The sequence below is a fragment of the Oncorhynchus gorbuscha genome, linkage group LG14 (assembly GCF_021184085.1).
Source record: "Oncorhynchus gorbuscha isolate QuinsamMale2020 ecotype Even-year linkage group LG14, OgorEven_v1.0, whole genome shotgun sequence".
NCBI classification, from domain to species: Eukaryota; Metazoa; Chordata; class Actinopteri; order Salmoniformes; family Salmonidae; genus Oncorhynchus; species Oncorhynchus gorbuscha.
Genome location: NC_060186.1, coordinates 59,751,772 through 59,773,109, shown reverse-complemented (window position 1 = coordinate 59,773,109; position 21,338 = coordinate 59,751,772). Strand labels below are relative to the sequence as shown.

General features: G+C 41.0%; 1 protein-coding gene and 1 long non-coding RNA gene across 6 annotated transcripts in view; both read right to left on the bottom strand.

The window, feature by feature from the left end:
• LOC123995242 (metabotropic glutamate receptor 1-like) overlaps positions 1–896 on the bottom strand; it is a 52,217-nt gene extending 51,321 nt beyond the window's left edge. For 3 of the 4 annotated variants that reach the window (XM_046298699.1, XM_046298700.1, XM_046298701.1), the window contains exon 1: positions 601–896. The gene's annotated coding sequence lies outside the window, so the exon portion shown is untranslated. The remainder of the gene's footprint in view (positions 1–600) is intronic. The other variant, XM_046298702.1, reaches the window with a different exon arrangement.
• An 8,656-nt stretch (positions 897–9,552) lies between these two features.
• Positions 9,553–21,120, bottom strand: LOC123995241. 2 transcript variants are annotated; one of them, XR_006831793.1, is made up of 5 exons: positions 20,795–21,116; positions 15,083–15,258; positions 14,884–14,959; positions 10,216–10,370; positions 9,553–9,870 (listed from the first exon to the last, which is right to left on the bottom strand). It is a non-coding gene; the product is annotated as an uncharacterized LOC123995241 (long non-coding RNA). The 2 variants fall into 2 exon arrangements; XR_006831792.1 differs by having other exon boundaries at positions 9,553–10,370; positions 20,795–21,120.
• Positions 21,121–21,338: the final 218 nt, after the last annotated feature.

The following is a 21,338-nucleotide window of genomic DNA, read 5'->3' as shown; positions in this document are numbered from 1 at the left end:
ATCGTACGGTCCATTGAGAAACCGAGTTGCCCGGAATGCAATTTCAGTACATTGGACAGCGCACTAACGAAGTCATACGATAATTGAGGAAACGGCGTCGTACAGGTGCTGCTGATGTAGGCTACTGCCTGGTGAAGCTATGTGCTGGTATTTCCACGGTTAAGAAAGTATCTAATTGAGTTCCTAAACCAATCAATGTCCATTTATATTCCCTTCATTGGACACTACTGAACAAATCCTTGATACCCAGTCTGATGACATGGAACATCGTTGCACTGAGTGGTGTGAAATTATATTTGAACATACAGATCAGATTTCCATTCTGTCTCTCTAGGCATATACGCCATATATCGTGCTCTGTACGATCCAACGCGCAGCATGAAATATTTTTCACCCTCATCTGTCCGAATTCATTGCTCACAAACCTCAGTGGCCTGATTCCAAACATTCAATGATATTGCATTATCGAACAGGAGAGAAGCCGATACATAGTCCTTACACTTAGCTGTCCTTGTCACCAGCATATCAAAACCGACACCTGCCCTAACCTGTACATCTCTTCTTTCATAAATTAATTTGGTAGAAAAACTTGGGACGTACCTGAATCCGCGAGACATATCGCGTGTCTTGCTCGGTCTTCTGTGCAGCGCGGTCCTTGGCTTTGATAGTTGAGTTTGTATCGCTCGAACGGACGTTTTTTTCTCGCTCCTCCAGTGAGAGCACGAGAGCCCCCACCCCTCCTCTTCTTCTTCTCTCGCTCTGACAGTATCTCACCACATTTCATAAACCGGGTCATAAAAGCTGCAGCCTTAATAGGGCAAAACGATGAACGTTTAAAACCCCACTACAGGTCACTTATTCTTATACAATAGACAATGGTATCATTCTTCACACGAGGGTCAATCAGCTTCAAACAGTGGTGCCGCAATGGAGAGTTGAGCGGTGCGCGAGCCGCTTAGACAGGTAAGATAAATGGTGTTTGTCTACAGAATTGTGACCCTGCCATCACCCCATGCCACAGCGGGACCCGTCTCACAGCAAAAACACATTCAGTGTGAGAATACCCCCATTTTTTCCAGGTAATGGAGGAATCATCAAACAAATGTTATTTTATATTAAGGGTTCAGAGACCATCATCGTGGTCCACCCTAGCTAATCCACCTATAGGCTAGACATTGTACATTTTGATCCACACTATCTGACCTTTAAAAGCGGAGGGCACTGGATGGATGCCAGAAATGCCTGCTGGTTGCAGTCTGACTTAAATCGAAGTAGTACCCTTTTAAGGAAGCACCTCAAGGTTCGAAAAATCTTGGCTGCCCGCCTATATTTGAAGTTGAAGACCTTAACTGGTAGCTGGTGGCAGAAGAGCTAGATTTAGTTCATTGGTAAAAGTCAACTGGTCATTTCTGTGCCCAAATGGGTTTGGGCGACAGCAGAGGAAGAACTGTACATAATATCAAACAGCGTTTGGAAAAATAATTAGAACTAACAAGGACTCCACGAAGCTAGAGAGGGCGTGTTCCGTGGGCACGCGGGGAGCCAGTAGCAGAAGGCATTTAATCGGTAAACAACCGGAGCGCATACGAGGACATGTCTCCCTGACACGCACCCCGTGGAGTGTGGATATGGAGACCGCGCATAATTATGTGCGTGTCTGAGAGAGAGAGAGAGAGAGAGAGAGAGAGAGAGAGAGAGAGAGAGAGAGAGAGAGAGAGAGAGAGAGAGAGAGAGAGAGAGAGAGAGAGAGAGAGAGAGAGATGGAGGGGGGAATGGTTGACAGACTGTAGAGGCCTGCCTACCTATTTGGTGGTTGTGACTAGCAACGACAGGAAGTTCATTTTCGTTGCAGGTTAGGAGAGCATTTTAGCTAACCCGTACCCTTTTCCTAACCTGAACCTAATTTTCCTATCCTAATACGTTAATTTTCCTAATCTGCTATGAAAAAGTCACTTCTGGTCGTAGCGGTACATAGTCAAAACCCTATTTGATAGCCTACCGAGAACAGTCAATGGGATCAGTGATGTAAAGTACTTAAGTAAAATATACTGTAAAGTACTACTTGTCGTTTTTTGGGTATCTATACTTCACTATTTATATTTTTGACAACTTTTACTTTTACCCCACTACACGCATAACGAAAATAATGTACTTTTTACTCCATACATTTTCCATGACACCCAAAAGTACTCGTTACGTTTGTAATGCTTAGCAGGGCACGAAAATGGTCCAATTCATGCACTTATCAAGAGATCATCCCTGGCCATCCCCACCGCCTCTGATCTGGTAGACTCACTAAACACAAATGCTTCGTTTTAAATTATATCTGAGTGTTGGAGTGTGCTCCTGGGTATCCGTAAAAATGTTTTTTAAATGGTGCTGTCTCGTTTGCTTAATATAAGGAATTTGAAATGATTTATTCTTATACCTCCAATACTTAAGTATATTTAAAACCAAATACGTTTAGACTTCTAATCAAGTAGTAAAATACTGGGTGACATTCACTTTTACTTGAGTCATTTTCTATTAAGTTATCTTTACTTTTACTCAAGAATGACAATTGGGGACTTTTTCCACCACTGAATGGAATGTAAGATACTGAAGGCTATAGCAGATGTTACCTGAGCACAATGACAAGCGTGACTGTAGGCCAGACAGAACCGTGTGAAAACGCACTAGAATAACATTATAAGTCACTGACTGTCCCACTCAACCATATCCAAATATGCCTAACAGTCAAGACAACCTGAGTCCCTTACAGTACCAGTCAAAAGTTTGGGCATAACTACTCATTCCAATGTTTTTCTTTATTTTTACTATTTTCTACATTATAGAATAATAGTGAAGACATCACAACTATGAAATAAAGAAAAACCCGTGAATGAGTAGGTGTGTCCAAACCTTTGACTGGTACTGTATGTTGAGCCAGAGAGCAATGTAGGGCTATTGCAACCCCCCTCAATCAGAAATAAATTCACATAGACTTGATGGGAAAATATAGCCTGCGTCAATGGTAAAAAATAATTAATTCATAAACGTATCCACAAATTCAAATAAGTGGCACACAGCATCATGCGTTGGACAGCTTCAGCACCATGGACAGTGACTCCAACCACCCTTCTTTTTTAAAGCAACAGACGGCCCTCTGGTGTTTGCCGAATATCTTTTTAAACGTTCTTATAGAGCCTTCAGAAAGTATTCATACCCCTTGATTTATTCCACATTTTGTTGTGTTACAGCCTGAATTCAAAATGGATTCAATCTATTTATTTCTAATCCATCTAGACACAATGCCCCATAATGACAAAGTGAAAACATACTTTAAAAAAGTTTTGAAATGTATTGAAAATGAAAAACAGAAATATCTAATTCACGTAAGTATTCTCACCCCTGAGTTAATACATTGTAGAAGCATCTTTTGTAGCGATTGCAGCTGTGAGTCTTTCTGGGTAAGTCTCTAGGAACTTTCCACACCTTTATTGTGCAACATTTGTCCATTATTCTTTTCAAAATTCTTCAAGCTCTATCAAATTAGTTGTTGATAATTGCTAGACAACCATTTTCAGGTCTTGCCATAGATTGTCAAGTAGATTTAAGTGAAATCTGTAACTTTGTCATTCAGGAACATTCACTGTCTTCTTTGTAAGCAACTCCAGTGTAGATTTGGCCTTGTGTTTTGGGTTATTGTCCTGCTGAAAGGTGAATTCAAATCAAATCTAATTTTATTTGTCACACGCGCCGAATACAACATGAATACAACACCTTACAGTGAAATGCTTACTTACAAGCCCAAGAACAATTTACATGTAGGTAGAGTTCATCTCCTAGTGTCTGGTGGAAAGCAGACTGAACCAGGTTTTCCTCTAGGGTATTGCTTGGGCTCAGCTCATTCCATTTATTATTAAAAACTACCCAGTCCTTAACGATTACAAGCACACCCATAACATGATGCAGCTACCACTAGGCTTGAAAACATGGAGCGTTCTACTCAGTAATGTGTTGGATTGGATTTGCCCCAAACATAAAACTTTGTATTCAGGACAAATTTTTCAGTTTTTGAATTGTTAAAAAAGTTTTAAATATCCAATAAATGTCGTTCCACTTCATGATTGTGTCCCACTTGTTGTTGATTCTTCACAAAAAAATACAGTTTTATATCTTTATGTTTGAAGCCTGAAATGTGGCAAAAGGTCGCAAAGTTCAAGGGGGCCGAATACTTTCGCAAGGCACTGTAATTGTATGAGTGGGGTAGAGAGATGAGGTAGTTATTCAAAAATCATGTTAAACACTATTATTGCACACAGTGAGGCCATGATATGTATTATTTGACTAATTAAGCACATTTTTACTCCTGAACTTATTTAGGCTTGCCATAACAAAAGGGCTCAATAGTTATTGACTCAAGACATTTTAGCTTTTCATTTTTAATGAATTCGTCAAAAAATAACTAATTGTGTGGTATTGTGTAGAGCAAGTGACAAGAAAAATCTATATAATCCGTTTTAAATTCAGGCTGTAACAACAAAATGTGGAAAAAGTCAAGTCGTGCACTTTCTGAAGGCACTGTAGGTCTAGTAACTTTGTAGTGCAACTTGTCTGAGCAAAGAATAGTTTATGAAACAATTTCGCCCTCTTGTGGTTATAGCTTCGACCAGCATGTAGGCCAACATGATCAAAAATCATGATAGGTTTCACCATCTGACATTGCAGGTGTTCAAGGCTTCATTTACACAGGCAGGCTAATTCTGATATGTTTGCCACTAGTCTATGTTTGCTATGTTTGCCATTAGTCTTTTGACCTATCAGATCTGATATTTTGCCTATAATTGGGCAAAAAATCAGATCTGTGTTGCTTGCGTAAATGCAGCATATGTAGGCTGAGCCTATGAATGTCATGAAAATGTGTGAGGTCGAATTAAACCAGTTTTTACTGAAAAAGTAGGCCTTACGCCTAAACATCAAATAGACTACATACAGATAGTTCTTTGCTTGCTAGTCCTTATTGATAAGTACTCTGGGTCTGTGGTTTGTCTCGACCAAGTTTACGAAGTAACTTTTAATATTTATATTTTTAGGCTACATCAGTACATCAGTCTGCAACCCGCGTGAGCATCCCACGCAGACCCTAGACAGATGCGACCCGGACCCTGGGGCATGACCGCGGCCTCCTCTTTACATTATAGGGTCGAGTGTGAGTCAAGTCCGTCCGGCGCTCCACAACACAAATAAACATTTATGGAGACTAGACGCTATGAAACTGCAACTGCTGCTGCCCCAGGATCGTGAAGCTGATATTGATCCAGACTAACAGTGACATTTTGAGGGGTAGGGAGACATTCGGCAGTAGGTGCTTCGGGGGACCTCAGTGTTTATCGTAGAGTTCATTTGAGATATAAGTCGGACGTAGCCTAGATACAGATCCTATTATTTAGAAGGGTCTCCCTAAATATTCTCCTGCTGTAGCTTGGGCTATATGCGCTCTCTGCAAGGTGCAATTTATGTCCATGGATAATAGCTAAGAGTGCCTTCATCAGGGAATGCACAACTGAATGTTATTGCCAAGCCTTGGTAGTGTTTTATCCCTCTACAATATTGATGTCACTATCATGACCGGACATTGTGACAAATGGTGTGATCTCATATCTCAAACCGAGTCAAATGTTGCCGATCTATGTTTCCGTGTGAAGTGAAGACCCATCAATCAACCTTCCACCTTTTGAGAGGACAACCCTTCATGTTCGGCCTGACGTCATTGGTGGCAGCTGGAACTGTCTTGAAACGGGTGGTCTACACCCATCCATCAAAGTTACTGCAACGAGATTGATGGCCCATCAGAACTATAATGAAGAGTTTATGTAGCTTGTCATATAGAGTGAATTGGGATTTACAAAATGTAATGTATTTAAGAGGTTTACTTGAATTTCAATCAAAGATCCAACATTACTTTATTTATATCACACTGTAAAACACTTCTGGCCTAAATATGAAAAAATACGAATGTTTCAGCACTGGCTACAATGAACAGCTCCGTTGCAATACAAGATATTGAAGCTGGTTAACTGCTGAACCAAATAGGCCTTTTATGGGTACTTTAGTTCCATCTCCAGAATAATAAATGCCCAAGTGACAGCCTGTTTCTCAAGCATCATGGCCAGACAGAACACGTACTGTGCTAGCTGCACAGCAAGGAGTTGTTAGATCACCGTTTCGAAGTCGACCACACATACCGCTGTGTCCCTATGTAGGCTGCAGTGACGTGTATTCATGGATGCCAAGGAAAGCCATGCTTCCACCCAAAAACTACGAATAAAAATGTAAACAATTTAAAAACATATCTTTCGTCTCACTGCGTTTCATAATTTCCCTTCAATTCGCAAGAGGCTGAATGTATCTCACCAGAGAAAGCATCTGTCTCTGCATGTGTAGGCCATATATCTGATGTTGTCTGGTCAAAATAAGTATGGCATTGAATGCAAGGGAAGCCAGCGAGCATTTGGCCTCACTTCATAAAAAAGTATAAAATAATAGCCAGTCAGCATTGAGCTAAAATGAGTGAGCTCAACTCTGTAAACAGTCCTGGCACACCAAAATAGTGTCAAGGGAAGACAGTTTGGATTTGGCTTTACCCCAATCACATCAAGAGCCAAACATCATTGACTGAAACAACTTGAATTGTTGCACCTTGTTGTATTGTTGTCCTCCAGTGGATAGCTATCTAGCTAAAATAGGATATTTCCTAAATTAGCCATGGATGGAGATATGGATTTGGACTTGTAGTTTCACTACATTCTCCGTACTGGCCAATGATTATAATGGCTATTCTGGTCCAACCATTGTGCCCCTGGCCTGGTAGGATGGAAGTTCAATATGTAGCAAAATGTAGAAGGCTGATGTTAACTAGCTGACTCAACTTGTACTGTATGACAGAGTCATAGACCGTTTCGTCAACATGAAAAAGAGGAGGATGGCATTGAAGTTTCTCTACAAGTAGAGTGAGTCAACATGTTTTTTTTCTACATGCACGAACACACACACACACACACACACACACACACACACACACACACACACACACACACACACACACACACACACACACACACACACACACACACACACACACACACAGAGAGGAATCATAACCATGGACAGCCACATATTTACACTGAACAAAAATATAAACACAACATGTAAAGTGTTGGTCCCATTTTTCATGAGCTGAAATAAAAGATCCCAGAAATGTTCCATATGTACAAAAATATTATTTATTTCAAATGTTGCACTCAAATATGTTTATCTCCCTGTTAGTGAGCATTTCTCTTTGGTCAAGATAATCCATCCACCTGACAGGAGTGACATTTCAAGAAGCTGATTAAACAGCATGATCACACAACACAATGCAACAGATGTCTCAAATTTTGAGGGAACGTACAATTGGCATGCTGACTGCAGTAATGTCCACCAGAGCTGTTGCCAGATAATTGAATGTTCATTTCTCTACCACAAGTCACTTCCAACAGTTTTTAGAGAATTTGGCAGTACATCCAACCGGCCTCACAACCGTAGACCACGGGTAACCACGCCAGCCCAGGACCTCCACATCCGGCTTCTTCACCTGCGGGATCATCTGAAACCAGCCACCGGGACAGCTGTGGGTTTGCACAACTGAATCATTTCTGCACAAACTGTCAGAAACCGTCTCAAGTAGCTCATCTGCATGCTCGTCATCCTCACCAGGGTCTTGACCTGACTGCAGTTCCACTTCGTAACCAACTTCCGTAGGCAAATGCTCACCTTCAATGGCCACTGGCACACTGGTGAAGTGTGCTCTTCATGGATGAATCCCAGGATCAACTGTACCAGGCAGATGGCAGGCATGGTGTATGGTGTCAAGTGGGTGAGCGGTTTGCTGATGGCGTTGTGGACAGAGTGTGAAGATGTCGAGCTGCATGAGACATATGGTGATCACACCAGATACTTACTTATTTTTTATAAAAGTATCTGTATGCCCAGTCATGTGAAATCCGTAGATTAGTGCCTAATTTATTTATTTTGACCGATTTCCCTAAATGAACTAGTAAAATCTTTGAAATTGTTGCATGTTGTGTTTATATTTTTGATCAGCGTAGCTTACGTCGATTAGACTAAATCGTTTTCGGTATCTTTTAGTTGTCACTGTATTAGACTAAACATTGGTGATTTGATGATGTTGAAATGTTGAAGTTGAAATGGTGCTGGAATAGTGGAGGCAGCTCCTGTTTCTTTGTGACTTGCGGTAACTCTGGTTCTCAATCAATAGTAATTTAGTAGTTGGGAGAATGTCAGAAACATTAACTGACTTGACCATGCTGTAGGTGATGTAACTGTTTGCTACATGCGATATGCTCTGTGGACTTCACTGGACAGAGGTTGCTCTCTGGTTTTGTGATGAAATAAAGGTGTGGTTGAATTTACTCTGCCACTGTGTCTCCTTATCGTCTCAGCCTCAGGCCTGTATATCACGGTCGCAAGGCATTTGAACTAACAGGTAATAGAGCAAACAATGCAACTATCACAACACGTAAGTTGTCGTATGGCTTTTTTTCTGGCTTCCCCACTTACCGCTACCGGTAGGTCTACCAGATACATTGTAACAGGATGAAATCAAAAGGAACAAATCCCCGCTGTGAAGTCATTAAGCACGCGACCGCTGCCGTGACTACTGAAATGTAGCCTCCCTCCGTCAGTCAACTGAAAACTCAGCAGTCAATTAAATCAATGAAACGCTGTTGGCAAACCTAACATTTCAACAAAAACGTTCGAGTGTAAGTTCGCATGAAGTCAAAACTTGAAGTCAAAAGTTGTTGGGAACTTTAGGAATTTCCTGTCAATGAGAATCTATAGGCTAGAGGCTATTTTAATCTAAGGCTATGTATATGAAAAGTACACACAATTAGAAAACCCTATATGGACATTCTGTCTCATTCATGGTAGTTATGCACTGATATCATGGACAGCCTTCCCTGTTCCTTTTGAATTAGCTGGTGGTGACAACATTCGATGCATTTTATAGTAGCCATACCACCTCTGCTTGCCATGCCAGAAAGTGCTCCAGAGGTACTGCCAGCTCTTTTGGTGAAACCGCCTTTCGTCCTAGTCAAGAGGACATGAGTTAAGCATTAAACATTTGTATTATCATATGCAAATGAAGAGTGAGTCAGTCTGCTCTTAGATTGGGACCATGGCGTCTGACGACATGAAGAGAATGCGTCATCTTGTTATGGGAGGAGGGGGAGATGAAGGGAGAGCAAAGGAGCATTACTCCAAGCAGTGGGGCCTGAGAGCAGGGCTGCTGGGCAAGCTAATTGCCTGGTCTCATCTGCTGTACGTATCCACAACAAATCCAAATTGAAAGGTGATGTTTACAGTTGATTAGTAAACATCTCTAACATTCTGTGGATCACAATGAAAATTCACTCTGTGGGGATTTCTCAAAATCTTATTTGGGTAGTGCTTATAAATAATGCAATGTGTGTACACTGTACCGTAGAGGAGCACCATAAACCATATCACTACAGTACAATATATACTTTATTTACAAAACTTAGGCAAGTAAAACAAATAAGTTGCATGAAATTGTATAGTATTTAAACAGTCTGAACTTAAAAAAATATAAATTAAACGTCCTGGAAAGGCATATACAGGAATCCCAGAGTCTTTGTCACGATATCAACTATGTTTTCCTGAGATCATTGATTATAATGTTATCTGTCAAAGCTATGAATATGGCTTGATTAAAACCCTGGGTTGTAAAGAGATCCCCTCTTTCACTGTCTGCTTGATGATGTCCTTCTTGTTAGACAGGTCATACTGGGGGCACCTCTCAAACACCTAAGAGAGATCACACAATGGAAGATAATGATTACACAAAAATATTTTAAGGACAATTCCACCCTTTTTCAACATCAAATTCATCATCTCCAGCACCACCCCAACATGAACATACCATATCTAGCACCACCCCAACATTAACATATCATATCTAGCACCACCCCAACATTAACATATCTCCAGCACCACCCCAACAGCAGATTTCTGTTTTGGAGTAAAAAATGATAGAAGATAAGTGTTTTTGATAACATCATCCGGAGAGAAGGATTACATAATCTGGTGTGCAGCATGTGATTTTAAATTAGATCTGGAAATGTTAATAACGTTGGATATATGTCCTCTTACTCTATTGTAGATTTGCTTCATTGTCACATCCGCCATGTCTGTGTATTTCAGCAGTGCCTTCACTCTCTCGCTCAGCTGGCAGTCTGTTGGAGGCTTGCTGAACATCTTAACCAATGGCTCATCGTCAGAGCTGTCACCAGACTCATCCACCAAGACTGATTATCAAATTACATAATTAAATCAAATTATATTGCAAATTCATAAATTGTAACGTAGTTTCTAAATCACAGGCCTAATCCTAATTCCTACAAAGCACGTCTGGCTCTGGCCTGGGACAAGGACAAAGTCCCCTTATTTGAGATTACGAGGGGGAAAATGTTAGATGGGATGGGCACAGTATTCTGACTGACACCGTGATATGTCAAGAGCTTGACATTAACGTTTTTAGCCACTTGTCCATCGGACATGTAGGACAAAAGCTGAAGTTACTTGTCCCAAAGAAACAAAAGGTCTGTAATGCCAACGGCCAAAAGGGTGACTGAACATTAGTGAAGTACATAAGAGGGATCGCAGATCATTTTCTGTGCTTAGCCATTGACGATATTATTGCCTCTTGCGGCCATCCCAATTGTATTTGATTTCTGTACTAAAAGATGTTACATGTTACGTATGCTATCCTGCCTCTCGTGGGCTCGTGAAATACTCAACGAATTGTGTGATGGGTGGGAATGTGCGGATTTCACCATTCCCTTCTCCAGCCATTGTATTGGGCAGTTCAATGTCTCAGTCCCTGGAGCAAACACTTTGTGCTATCCAGGAGCACGAGTACAGAACGTCAATAAGCTGCTTCCAAACACTTTCAACCAGCGTCAGGAAATGGAGTCTATCATAGTTCCTGTGGGATTCAATGACATTATGAAGGGCAGCTCAGAACAGCTGAAATGGATTTTAAAGAACTGATTGGGCCACTACTTGGCACCAACAAACGGCCCATAATATCTGTCTCGCTGCCTGCATCGTGGCATTGAATGGTTCAACAGACTTTTAGCCCTCTGTAACTGGCTTCGAGACTAGTTGTCATAATGCTTCAGCAAATGTACATTATCCCAGGTGCGTTGGAAGACACAATGTAAGTAACCTAATTTATTTCCCTGAATGCCTCTGCTGATCCCACAGCTTATGTATGCAGTAATCATGTGCTTATGAACCAGAGTGATACTGTTCGCACTGAGGCGGTGTGCCCTAATTGGAAGTCCACTGTGTGCAGCTCCCCCTGCACTAATGAAAATAACCTGAGTATGTCTGCCTCTGCTAAGCTTCCCAGTAAAGCAATAAAACAATCAAGCATCCAAGAAAAGTGCAACAAATAGCCCACGTTAACATATGTAGCTGAAGGAACAAGGTTCATGAAATCAATCATTTGCTAGTAACAGGTGACATTCATATTCGGACAATCTCTGAAACTCACTTAGATGGTACAGTGGTAGCAATACATGGTTATAAGAGTTACAGAAAATACGGAAATGCCAATGTTGGAGCTGTGGCCGTTTATATTCACAACCACATTTCTGTAAAGCTTAGAGATGTTATATACTGCTGAAGTAATATGGCTACAGGTTCATCTGCCTCGCCTAAAGCCCATTCTGGTGGGAAGCTGCTATAGACCACCAAGTGCTAACAGTCAGTATCTGGATAACATATGTGAAATGCTTGATAAGGTATCTGATATCAACAGAGTTATATTATCTGGGTGATTTACATATTATAATATATTGACTGGCTTACATCTTCCAACTGTAACTAGTACCTGTAACCTGGTTCAGGTTATCAGTGTACAAACAGCACAGGAATTAAATCATCAACATGTATTGATCACATCTTTACTAACGCTGCAGAAATCTACATTAAAGCAGCATCCAAATCCATCGGATGTAGTGATCACAATATAGTCTATGAAAACCAAAGTTCCAAAGGCTGGGCCTAATATAGTGTTTAAGAGGTCATACAAGTTTTGTAATGATTCCTATGTTGTAGATGTAAAGAATATGTGTTGGTCTGTGGTGTGTAATGAAGAGCAACCAGACGCTGCACTTGACACATTTATGAAATTGTCGTGAGGTTGTGTGTTTGAATCTCATCATGGGCAACTTTAACGTTTAAGCTAATTAGCAACTATACAAATACTTTTAAACTACTTTGCAACTATTTAGCATGTTAGTTAACCCTTCCCCTAACCTTAACCCTTTAATTAACCAAAGCAACAATAAACTGGAATTCGTAACATGTCCTACATTTCACAAATTTAGCAAAATGTATACGAATGTAACATAATGTACGAATTTCTATTCGTAACATATCATACGAATTGTAATCACAAGTTAATACATACCATATGAAACATATCACACTAAATCAAATGTTTCGTATTTACGGACAGAATGATACGAAATGCTCTGAGACCAGGTTGCATTGGCTATCTGTGTGTGTGTGTGTGTGTGTGTGTGTGTGTGTGTGTGTGTGTGTGTGTGTGTGTGTGTGTGTGTGTGTGTGTGTGTGTGTGTGTGTGTGCTGAAGAGGTCGCAGATGGAATGAGTGAGTCACAGTCAACGAGCCTCGCTGGTTGTGTGTGTTATGGGTTGTTGTGGGCTGCAGAACAATTGTGCTGTCCTCAGAACTGGATAATTATAAATTTATTCACATGTTTGCCTCAGCAACTATATGCCTTGTAGGTTGCCCATTGACAGAATAATATGAAAATTGGCCTAGCCTAACTACGTATAATTTATTTCATAAGCTTTCGTCAGCTGTAGGCTAACTTTTCTTTTGACTCATTTGATTTTCCCCATCTTGGTATCATTTGCTCAATTTCACGTCTTGTGGCCTAAAATATTGCTAATTCAAAATAAATCTGATTGAGAATAGTATAGAATCGGACTTTCATTATTATTCCCATTTTAAAGCTGCAACTTTAGGATATTAAACACTGTATTAGAATAGTTTGGAAAATACTCATCATTTTAATTTTCTTAATGATTTTATGATATTTTAATTAGTAGGATTAGGCTTTTGCTCGGTGGCAAAAGGAGGATTTCTTTCCCGGCTTCGCATGCATGCATCATTTGTGTTATAATGCTTTGCTCAACTATACGGTTTGTAAAAATGTCTCATTTGATTTCTATAACTTGCTGTTGTTTCTTATATCCCTTTCATTATTACCTTAGGGCTCCCATGTTTCTGGGTTATTCAAAAACAACTTCAAACTTGTTTGATCATGAACTAGCGCAGCAGGAAAAACTGAAACTGAAAGAGTGGCTTAACAGGCCAAGTCATATTCATATAAAATGGAGAGAAAATATCAAATGTGGGCTTCTATAACAATAAAACACCAGAGTATCTGCTATAAAAATAGATTTTGGCTATTGGCCCAGATCATCCAACATTCTAGAGAGCGAAAAAAAAAAAAAAAAAATATATATATATATTCTGACCGGATATTCTGCGCTGCTTTGGTGAGACTCTTAGTATCTACATCCTTCTCTTGCCTTGTGTAAATATAACATATTTATTTAAATAGGCTATAGCAAATAGGAATATAAGCAATTTAGTAAGAATGTCAGAGCAGTTTACCGATCACTGTACCTGTACACAGCCAATCTGTAAATAGCACACCCGACTACCTCATCCCAATATTATTACTTACCCTCTTGCTCTTTTGCACCCCAGTATCTCTACTTGCACATCATCTATCACCCCAGTATTAATGCTAAATTGTAATTATTTTCACCTCTAGGGCCTACTTATTGCCTACCTCCCTACTCTTCTACATTTGCACACACTGCATATAGATTTTTCTATTTTTCTTTTGTGTTATTGACTGTCAATGAGAACTTGTTCTCAACTGGCCTACCTGGTTAAATAAAGGTGTTCTCAACTGGCCTACCTGGTTAAATAAAGGTGTTCTCAACTGGCCTACCTGGTTAAATAAACGTGTTCTCAACTGGCCTACCTGGTTAAATAAAGGTGTTCTCAACTGGCCTACCTGGTTAAATAAAGGTGTTCTCAACTGGCCTACCTGGTTAAATAAAGGTGTTCTCAACTGGCCTACCTGGTTAAATAAAGGTGTTCTCAACTGGCCTACCTGGTTAAATAAAGGTGTTCTCAACTGGCCTACCTGGTTAAATAAAGGTGTTCTCAACTGGCCTACCTGGTTAAATAAAGGTGTTCTCAACTGGCCTACCTGGTTAAATAAAGGTGTTCTCAACTGGCCTACCTGGTTAAATAAAGGTGTTCTCAACTGGCCTACCTGGTTAAATAAAGGTGTTCTCAACTGGCCTACCTGGTTAAATAAAGGTGGGGGGGGACACAAAAAAACATGCACTGCCCTGATGTGTGCTGCCTTTTCCAATTCTGATCAGAATTAAAAGCATTAAGAGGGTTTGATATTGTGATTTTTTAAAACTTGTCCATTCGGACATCTGAAATCCATATTCTGGTTGTCCGACAGTTTTTTAAAATTTCCCCGGAGAAGCAGACAAGCCATAATGTCGAGCCCTGCATGTATTGTTTACTCACTTCTTGTCAGCATGAAAAATATATATTTGAAGCACAACTTAAATCTCCGTAGTAAAGGCATAGATGAGCTAAAAATTCAAATGAGACCATTCTAACCTATGTTTCTGTGGTTAGACACTTAGATTGGGCCCAATAGTGCAATTAAAAATGTTTCACCATGAGGTGACTGTTTCTCTGGCAGCAGTGACTTTGAAGATGCTTTTCCTCTCATAGCTTGTGAAGTTCCAGGTAACTGCAACAAAACAGAGATAAACACGTGTATGAACGAACAGAGGCTACATTCTCCCCCTGTTTTACAATAGATTCTGATGTTGGTCTTGGAATTCTGTTCCATATCAGGCCAAGTGATAAGTACCTCTTCTTCTTCGTCAACGTATTCTAAATCTGTTTGATGTCAAACAATTCATCAGGGCCGTCTGATAAGTCTGAAGAATCCTCCGTTATCTCCTGGGACGCTTCCGATATATCGTCAGGGCCCGAAGTCTCATCCCATCTCTCAATGGAGTCATGGCTGTGATCTCTTGGAAAATACTGCAATGAAGTCATCAGAACAGAAAAATTATGAAGGCTTCAAAGTAAAACTTCTAATTACAAACTGCTAACATGCTAGAAATGCTAAACACACTTCAATTGAACTATAGCTGGCTCTTGTGATCAGGGTGGGTATACAGTATGAAAAGTGGAGCATGACAGTTTTTCCTTGATAATGATCATCTAATGTTGATTATTGGCATTATTCAAAATATTTGGGTCTATTGCAGATATGTCTGACAACATTCAACTCCTCCTTAATTTCCTCCTATTTTTAACCACCACATCTAATATCTCCTTTCTTAACAGACTCTGCTGGCAGAGAAACTGGCAGAAACGACCCAGGCAACACCGGTTTGGCGTCAGATTCCACCTGTAAATCACAAGATCAACATGTACCAATACAATGGTGACATGACGTTATATTAATTTTGTGTAAATTAATCACGGGATATTCCCGAGACTCAAAGTAGTTGTTATATAGAGAACTTGCCTTTAATGCCTTCTTATTGTCATAAGAACTGTCTGTCACACTTGTCTGTCACAAGTTTGGGTCGTTTTTCCTTTGGCCCATCATCACAGGGTCCAGCAGAACCGAACTCGGGCCTCATCTTTTCCCTCCCACACCATACGGACCTAGCCATGACATGGTGGTCAAATAGAAAGATACCTGTCCTCCCGAACCCATCCTTCACAATCCTCTCAGTTTCAAAAGCATCCTATGTCTGCTTCAACACTGTGGCAACTATGTGCCTAAGGACAAAGTCCCTATAAAGAGGGGGATGTCACAAGCTTCCCTGAAAAACTCAGCCTTGAAGAGCCCAAAGAACTCCATGGTTAGTGGCTGCAGGACAGGGGGAAAGTCTGGTGGCAGGTAGATACTGAACAATATCACACCATCACTGCCTGCTTCATTTATAATATCAGAGTCAAGTAGATCTGTTTCTTCTTTGACAAACAGCACAAGCGGACGGTCCTTCACGGGAAAATAAACGAATAAATGATACCACCCTTTGAAAAACGTTTTGTCCAAATCCCCAATTTCAGATGAGTAGTGGAACACTTCATAATGGTAAGCTGAATCAAATAAGTTGAGGTTAGACATTTGGTCTGACCCTTTGAAGAAGACGATGGAAGGTATAGCATCTGCAGCAGCATTGTAGCTGGATGGTATAGCATCTGCAGCAGCGTTGTAGCAGGCCATTAGTGAACATTTGCCCCGTCTGTTTTACCTCTGCCCATCTGGAGACAACATACTTTACAGCTATAGATTTGTTTTAGCTTTAAATTGTATGACTCTAGGGCCACATAAAGGGCTATGAAGTAGCAGGTGACTAGAGGAGAGGTAAAGAGTGCTTTGTCCCTTGAGCTAACAGTAGTCATACTATAGTACTTCCCACAATCGGTCAACTTAAGATATTTCCTTTAGGTGCAGTGTGCTTTCTTTCTGTAATGTAACGTAAAGTCTATTAAAACAATAACCAACAACCCCAAGTCATAAAATAACCATATACCTAAAATACATAGCTTGGAGTTATAGAGGCGGCAGATAGCCTAGTGGTTAGAAAGGGTAGAAATGTTGCTGGATTGAATCCCCGAGCTGACAAGGTAAAACAATCTGTCGTTCAGCCCCTGAACAAGGCAGTTAACCCACTTATCCCTGGTAGGCCGCCATTGTAAATAAGAATTTCTTCTTAACGGAGTTGCCTAGTTAAATAAAGGTTCAATAAATAAATCAAATAGAATGACTTGCAGAGATTTAATGCAGTGATTTAAAAAATATATATATATATTGTTATTTTACCTTTATTTGACCAGGTACGTTAGTTGAGAACTAGTTCTCATTTACAACTGCGACCTGACCAAGATAAAGCAAAGCAGTGCGACACAAACAACAACACAGAGTTACACATGGAATAAACAAGCGTACAGTCAATAACACAATTGAAAAAAATAAAGTCTATATACAGTGTGTGCATATGGCGTGAGAAGGTAAGGCAATAAATAGGCCGTAGTAGCAAAGTAATTACAATTTAGCAAATTAACACTGGAGTGATAGATGTGCAGATGATGATGTGGAAGTAGAAATACTGGTGTGCAAAAGAGCAGAAAATTAAATAAAAACAATGAGGTAGGTAGATTGGATGGGCTATGTACAGATGGGCTATGTACAGCTGCAGCGATCGGTAAGCTGCTCGGATAGCTGATGTTTAAAGTTAGTGAGGGAAATATAAGTCTCCAGCTTCAGCGATTTTTGCAATTCGTTCCAGTCATTGGCAGCAGAGAACTGGAAGGAAAGGCGGCCAAAGAGGTGTTGGCTTTGGGGATGACCCCTGAGATATACCTGCTGGAGCGTGTGCTAAGGGTAGATGTAGTTATCATGACCAGTGAGCTGAGATAAGGCGGAGCTTTACATAGCAAAGACTTATAGTTGACCTGGAGCCAGTGGGTCTGGCGACAAATATGTAGCGAGGGCCAGACGATTAGAGCATACAGGTTGCAGTGGTGGGTGGTTTATGGGGCTTTGGTAACAAAACGGATGGCACTGTGATAGACTGCATCCAATTTGCTGAGTAGAGTGTTGGAGGCTATTTTGTAAATGACATTGCCGCAGTCGAGGATTGGTAGGATAGTCAGTTTTACCAGGGAATGTTTGGTGGCGTGACTGAAGGAGGCTTTGTTGCGGAATAGAAAGCCAATTCTAGATTTAATTTTGGATTGGAGATGTTTAATATGAGTCTGGAAGGAGAGTTTACAGTCTAGCCAGACACCTAGATATTTGTAGTTGTCCACATATTCTAAGTCAGAACTGTCCAGAGTAGTGATGCTAGTCGGGCGGGCAGGTGCGGGCAGCGAACGGTTGAAAAGCATGCATTTAGTTTTACTAGCGTTTAAGAGCAGTTGGAGGCCACGGAAGGAGTGTTGTATGGCATTGAAGCTTGTTTGGAGGTTTTTTAACACAGTGTCCAAAGAAGGGCCAGATGAATACAGAATGGTGTCGTCTGCATAGAGGTGGATCAGGGAATCACCAGCAGCAAGAGCGACATCATTGATATATACAGAGAACAGAGTCGGCCCGAGAATTGAACCCTGTGGCACCCCCACAGAGACTGCCAGAGGTCCGGACAACAGGCCCTCCGATTTGAAACACTGAACTCTGTCTGAGAAGTAGTTGGTGAACCAGGCGAGGTAGTCATTTGAGAAACCAAGGCTGCTGAGTCTGCCGATAATAATACGGTGATTCACAGAGTCGAAAGCCTTGGTCAGGTCGATGAAGACGGCAGCACAGTACTATCTTTTATCGATGACGGTTATGATATCGTTTAGTACCTTGAGCGTGGCTGAGGTGCACCCGTGACCAGCTCGGAAACCGGATTGCACAGCAGAGAAGGTACGGTGGGATTCGAAATGGTCGGTGATCTGTTTAACTTGGCTTTCGAAAGGCAGGGCAGGTTGTATATATGTCTGTAGCAATTTGGGTCAAGAGTGTCCCCCCCTTTGAAGAGGGGGATGACCGCAGCTGCTTTCCAATTTTTGGGAATCTCAGACGACACAAAAGAGAGGTTGAACAGGCTAGTAATAGGGGTGGCAACAATTTCGGCAGATAATTTTAGAAAGGGTCCAGATTGTCTAGCCCGGTTGATTTGTAGGGGTCCAGATTTTGCAGCTTTTTCAGAACATCAGCTGACTGGATTTGGGAGAAGGAGAAATGGGGAAGGCTTGGGCGAGTTTCTGTGGGGGGTGCAGTGCTGTTGACCGGGGTAGGGGTAGGCAGGTGGAAAGCATGAGCAGCCGTAGAAAAATGCTTATTGAAATTCTCAATTATAGTGGATTTATCGGTGGTGACAGTGTTTCCTATCTTCAGTGCAGTGGGCAACTGGGAGGTGGTGTTCTTATTCTCCATGGACTTTACAGTGTCCCAGAACTTTTTTGAGTTTGTGTTGCAGGAAGCAAATTTCTGCTTGAAAAAGCTAGCCTTGGCTTTTCTAACTGCCTGTGTATATTGGTTTCTAGCTTCCCTGAAAATTTGCATATCACTGGGGCTGTTCGATACTAATGCAGAATGCCATAGGATGTTTTTGTGTTGGTTAAGGGCAGTCTGGAGAGAACCAAGGGCTATATCTGTTCCTGGTTCTAAATTTATTGAATGGGGCATGCTTATTTAAGATGGTTAGGAAGGCATTTAAAAAAAAAAAAAAAACAGGCATCCTCTACTGACGGGATGAGATCAATATCCTTCCAGGATACCCCAGCCAGGTCGATTAGAAAGGCCTGCTCGCTGAAGTGTTTCAGGGAGCGTTTGACAGTGATGAGTGGAGGTCGTTTGACTGCTGACCCATTACGGATGCAGGCAATGAGGCAGTGATCACTGAGATCTTGGTTGAAAACAGCAGAGGTGTATTTAGAGGGCAAGTTGGTTAGGATGATATCTATGCGGGTGCCTGTGTTTACGGCTTTGGGGCGGTACCTGGTAGGTTCATTGATAATTAGTGTGAGATTGAGGGCATCAAGCTTAGATTGTAGGATGGCTAAGCATGTTCCAGTTTAGGTCGCCTAGCAGCACGAGCTCTGAAGATAGATGGGGGCAATCAGTTCACATATGGTGTCCAGAGCACAGCTGGGGGCAGAGGGTGGTCTATAGCAAGCGGCAACGGTGAGAGATTTGTTTTTAGAGAGGTGGATTTTTAAGTAGAAGTTCAAATTGTTTGGGTACAGACCTGGATAATAGGACAGAACTCTGCAGGCTATCTTTGCAGTAGATTGCAATACCGCCCCCTTTGGCAGTTCTATCTTGTCTGAAAATGTTGGTTTTCTATAAATAAAGTAATTTCAGTAAATAAAGTCATTTTTTCAGTAATTTCAATAAATGGTTATTGAAATTCTCGATTATCGGGGATTTATCGGTGGTGACAGTGTTACCTAGACTCAGTGCAGTGGACAGCTGGGAGGAGGTCTCTTGTTCTCCATGGACCTTACAGTGTATCAAAACTTTTTGGAGTTAGAGCTACAGGATGCAAATTTCTGTTTGAAAAAGCTAGCCTTTGCTTTCCTGACTGACTGTGTGTATTGGTTCTTGACTTCCCTGAACAGTTGCATATCACGGGGACTATTCGATGCTATTGCAGTCGGCCACAGGGTGTTTTTGTGCTGGTCGAGCGCAGTCAGGTCTGGAGTGAACCAAGGGCTATATCTGTTCTTCTCTGGAGGTGGTATTGCTTATCACGTGGTCTGGTATAACGCTACTAAACAAAAAAGATAGAATGAGATGTTTTAAAATCCAATGGCTATTCTGAGATTTGACTATGAAAGTCTGCAATTGGTCTTCTGGCTTTCCTGAATTAGCTTGCTCGACTAACGTTTAGCAGACAGAATAGTTGTCAAGACTATAGAAAGCTGCATTCATTACTATGGTGTAGATCTAGCCTTTATTTTTTCTAAATCCTTCTAAATTAATTTATGTGTCGGTAGATTGATAGTTCGACATGCATTTTTAAAAAGATTTTGCAATGTATAATTCATTGATCACTGTACTTACATCGCAAAAAGCCATGCCCCGCTCCTGAATCGGATGTTGACGATTTTATCATTACGTGCCTGCTGCGTGATGACGACATCAACTAGCGTCTCAGCTAAGGATATCAAAATGACACAAGTTGCTAATTTCAAGTTGCTAATCAAGAATCGCATTACTACCTAATATAAAAAAGTGGTATGAAGATATGGTATACGATTACATAGAGATGTAAATAAGAGTAGTTTTATGAAAACTTCACAGGCCAAACTTCCTAGGTTGAAGATGAATTCATTTTTTTGACCTATCTCGCAAACTTCTATAAGAAGGAAGGAACACCCCGACCCACATGACAACCATTGTCCAATGGGAACACACATCCCTAGGATCATCTCTCAGTTTAGAATAGAGGGAGAAGCAACAGCGGACAACGCATAGGGAGGTTGGTTGAAAGACAAGAGGGGAGATGTATAGGAAAAAGGTTGTTTACATCCATTTGTAAATGTAATATGAACGGACACGTAGCTGGATTGCTATAGTCGTTGAGTTTGAGCCACGTCAACGCTAC